General features: G+C 36.5%; 1 pseudogene across 1 annotated transcript; it reads left to right on the plus strand.

Annotated features, from left to right (window-relative positions):
* The first annotated feature begins 4,288 nt into the window (after positions 1-4,288).
* LOC310640860 (large ribosomal subunit protein eL33-like) lies at positions 4,289-4,656 on the plus strand (annotated as a pseudogene). The gene has a single exon. The product of its transcript is annotated as a large ribosomal subunit protein eL33-like (transcript).
* Positions 4,657-4,952: the final 296 nt, after the last annotated feature.

Consider the following 4,952-nt stretch of genomic DNA (forward strand, 5'->3'; position numbering starts at 1 on the left):
TTTCCATGATACCATATTTACCCCAAAGAAAATTAAATCTCTTTCTTAAAGAGTTACCTGTGAACGGAGGCGGAGTCATGTCACATTCAGAGACAGAGGAAGACCCCCGTTGAAAGCAAATACATGGAGGAGTCGGTGCAAACAATTCAAATCAAGAACCTGAAATTGAGTTAACAAAGGGAGGAGCTGTGATCGTTCATCATTAATCCATAGAGATCAGGAGGCTATGGCAGACGCTGAACTTTTATGCAAGGGAGGAAATGAGAGGAAATCAAACAATAAATATACTGCTCAAAAAAAAAAAAGGGAACACAAGATAAGACATCCTACTATTAAATAAAGTACATTGTGTTGTTTAAGTGTTCCCTTTATTTTTTTGAGCAGTATATATTTCTCCCTTTCTATCCTAATTAATTGTGATTTTCTGGTCTATGAGAGAATAAAGATTGATTAATTGAGGGAGGGAGAGGATACTGATGGCAGCGGGATGACCCAATTAGATATTTTAAGTGCACCTCTTGTGATGGTCTGTGAGATGATCTCGGGATGCCACAGGGAGAGCTTGAAGAGAGTTGGAATGGCTCTTGATCCTCTCCAGATATCTCTGGTCAGCTCCCAGGAGAATTCAGAAGCACCGGTTCTTCCTCTGGCTGCCCAAGGTCATGTCACAAACCATTACAATAACCTGGGTGTGGGGAGCATTGAACTCAGTAACACCTATTGTAGAATAAGCATGCATGGGCTTCCATGAGCTTGCAACCTAGCAAAAAGGCCTTCATCAATTCATGTCCATTTTATAAACAGTAGGAAAAACTGTTCAATAATTCAAAAATTTTCTTCCCAAAGATTCTAGTCCATCTTATATAGAATTAGCTGGACTAAACTTAAGCAGTAGCAACGTGGCAGAAGATGTACGGTATATAGGCAATATTTTTATTTATTTTATTAGATTTGTAGGCTCTTAATAACTTTAAGGGTACCCACACATAGAATAAGCTCATCCAGTTCAGATTTCTATAATCTTGGTTTTTTTATGAGTGTATGCAACACATAATAATTTATGATGAGAGACAATGGTTTGTGCCCATATATGCAGATGGCAGAATCATAGTTTACATTTTTTCCCAATTTAAAAGTACATTTAAATTGTTAATCCATTTAATCCTGTGTGTATTATGCTAATAATAATAATAATAATAATAATAATAATAATAATAATAATAATAATTGATAAAATTTATATATTTATTTCAGTACCAATCAGAAACTAACAGGAGTTATAGGCCATTTACATTTTTGGAACTGTGGTGGTGGGTAAGAGAGAAGGGTCTTTTTCTCCCCCAAATAACTTATTACTTGAAATCCTTTGCAGAGGGCACGAATACATGAATAAATGGGCAAACATTGGGCTTTGATCCAAAAGTCTGGATACAAATTTGAATCTGTGAGGAAACAGAACTGCAAAATACTGACAAAAGTATTTAATTCTTCAAAGGCAGAAGCTGAAAAAACTGTCAGTGGTATTTTTGGTGTGTATATATCTGAATATCCATAGGTGCTTTATAAAAAAGGGGCTCTCTCATCTGTATGCAATATGTAGTGTTCTAGATATATAAACAAAGATTCAGAAGATGAACCACTGTATTATGTGCATGCAAACCATATGCAGTAAAGAGATGTGCAAACTACTTATGGTTGTATGCATACCACTTGCTTAACCTCATTACAAAATTCATCAATATTTTGGGCCCCACCAATACACTGAACCTTAAACAGGCTTGAACAACATACTGAAATTAATTAGGTAAACATTTAACCAAACTAAACATATTATGTAAGTGAGCCCCTGATCTGGTCAACTCTGTTGAGTAAAGTTAGCCAAAAAGTGAAGACGGGAAGTTAGTTCTGCCTGCACATGTAGGTTATTTAATCACATAAAGTTCTACATCTCTCTGTTAACACAATTGCTACTTCACCTCTATGAAATCCAAAGTACCCCATTGACTATGTGTATCAAAACTGACTGACTCTAAGCATCATGCTAAGTCGCCTTAAATTACTGGTACCTACTCCTATTTTTGTGCTGTAGTACCCATCACCCAAAAAACCCCACAGCGATGGCAAAATTATGATATGTGCCTCATGGCATCATCACACAACTTCAATAAATATGAACTGATATCACAATTTTAATGCAAATATGGAAACGGTGTAATTTGTACGCTGGTGGCATGATTCCCGTGTTTTCATTGTTCCAGTGAATGCCCATGCCAGTACCGATCTCTTAAGTGAATTGTCCTGTAGATTTTTTAGAAGCATGTCTTTAGGACTAAATCTGTCTTAGAGACTTTCAGACCCAAGTCCAATTTGGCAATAGGAGAATATTTTGTTTTCAGTCTGAAAGAAATTGGAACATATGGACATTATCACAAAGAACTTCTACACAACATCCTTGCTAACTCATTTGTGGCACTGCTTATTTAGGAATACAACTCTTAGCAATCTAAGACTGTATTCATGAAATGTCTACGCTGAATGTGGCCACTGGTGATTTTGTTGTTGTAGTACTAACAGTTAAATTGCCCCTGGAAAAGAGTCAAGTATCTTTCATTAAAGTAACGAAAATCACTACTCTGATCTAAAAAGAGTTGTAATTTTGAAGCCTACCCTTAGAGTAGAGGCCCATCATCTTTCATTTCCCCTGGTAAAATTACAATACATGCGTATTTCTTAAATAAGCTATATTTTAGGGCTTATGAGTAACTGTTTTAAGTTAAATTCGAATTTTGATGATACTTTAAGAAAATCTCAAAAGCAAACTAATACTTACATAGTCAGCTACCAGCTGACAGTTAGACAACTTACATCTTTACCACTAATACAGTTAATTTCTGACTAAATGGTGACAGTTGCTAAGTAGAGGTGACAAAGAAGAGAGAAAGAATCAGTCTCAAATTGTAAAAAGTTTTTAAAATAGTTCCACTGTGTTTATCATAAGGAATCTGAAAGATAAGTGGTTATGTATCTTTGCAATTTCATGCTACGCAGAGAACTGGATAATCCATCAAAGTTGTCTTTGCTTTTATGTTAGGTTTTAAATAGCCATCAGCAATAACTTTAAATGGTTCATTTCTTGTAATGGTAGTTACCCTCTTTTTTCATGCTGTAAATTATTTCAAGAAAGTTAGAAATATACACCTCAAAATATAAATCTATATTTCCTTGAACCTATGGTTTTAAGGGCTATTGATCTAAAGACACTTTCAGATAAATAATCTTTTCCTCTTCCAAGGATTCTGAATCCAGGTACATCTGGATTTATTTTGGCTATTGTCAGATTTATATTGATATCAGGAACATTGGTATATTCACTGAATTGTAAGTATAGAGAATGCAGAAGTATCACTAGACAACACTGCCATTTTTGGTAACACCTGAGCAAAGGCCAAAGTACATATCTTTTCTCCTTTTTGAAAAAAAATAAATTAGCAGTATTTCACCATGTTCCTATGTTCACTAGAAAGGCAAGCCTCTATTATGTTCAGAACAGTCTTAATGCAGCCTTAAATGCATGCTGGCAATTCTCCATTTGACTTCCAGGACTCAATCATGCCAGATGCTACTCTGATAGGATCCCAGGAAGTAGGCAAAAAAACCAAAACACCCACCCAATGAAAAAACAGATTGCTCATTCAGGCAAAAGACAATAATAAGGTGCTGTTTCATAAATAGCATTTACCACCTTGAAACAAAAAAACCCCACCCTATCTATAAATGTAGTGCTTCTAGTACAGGGGTGTTAAACTCGCAACTTCACGTGATGTGTCGCAACATATTGCAACTTTTTTTGCATTGGCGACAATGGGGTGGATGCGGTTTCGCTATGATGTATCTGGCCTGTGGGCCAGCAGTTTGACACCCCTGCTCTAGTACATTAAAACTGCCCACTGTTGCTATCTTGTGGGGCAGGGGATTTAATCTTAGAAGGGTAACACGACTGTGTCTTTGTAAGATTACTAAATATAATTATTTAAAAGTAATATTTTGCCTAAATGAATGGAACTAAATAACCAAGTCTTATCATCAAGTACTTAAGAATTTTAAAGATGGGTTCCATTACTAATTTAAATTTATTATATAGTTAAAATTCAAGCAACCTAAACTATTGGAGTAACAGAAGTGTGCTAGGGCTGGTATTTTTTTACTTGTTGCTCGCTTTTTCTCGTTGCCACCATTTTGGCCCGCTGCTGCAGAGGCCTGCTGGAAATGGGACTTCTAAGGCAACACCATGACGGGCAGGTTGTGGTGCAAGGCCACTTTCGCTGGCTACAAATGAGGCCTCTGAAACCAGAGAGAGCGCACAGCTCTGCTGAAAGTGGAGGGCATTTATTCCCTCAACGAGACCAAATTCTACTTGGGCAAAAAGTGTGCCTATGTGTACAAGGCCAAAAACAACACAGTCACTCACGGGGGCAAGCCCAACAGGACCAGAATCATCTGAGGGAAGGTGATCTGGGCCCATGGGAACAGCGGCATGGTGCGAGCCAAATTCCGCTCCAACCTGCCTGCCAAAGCCATTGGACACCGGATCCGAGTGATGCTGTATCCATCCAGAGTCTAAATGTAGGCTGCAAATAAAATTGAAAGTATATTTCACTTTTTGTACTTGTTGCTCACTCCTTTTTGGTGTGAATCCAACTCCTGTAACGTAAGGTTATTTCTTATACAAAAGGGATTCCTTCAAAATGTGTATAAGTATAGACATACATTCTATCGGGAAAGATTTTTAGCTGATAAAAGTTTTTAGTCAATTAATATGAATGATGCAGCTATAATTCTTATTCTTTAAAGTAGCTATGTTTATAGAAACAATCACGAAATTGTATTTATCTGCATCTATTGTTACTATTCTTCAATAGAGTTTAGATTGTAAAATGATATTTCATGGACTT

This window comes from Vipera ursinii, assembly GCF_947247035.1.
Source record: "Vipera ursinii genome assembly, chromosome: 5".
In the NCBI taxonomy this organism is placed as follows: Eukaryota; Metazoa; Chordata; class Lepidosauria; order Squamata; family Viperidae; genus Vipera; species Vipera ursinii.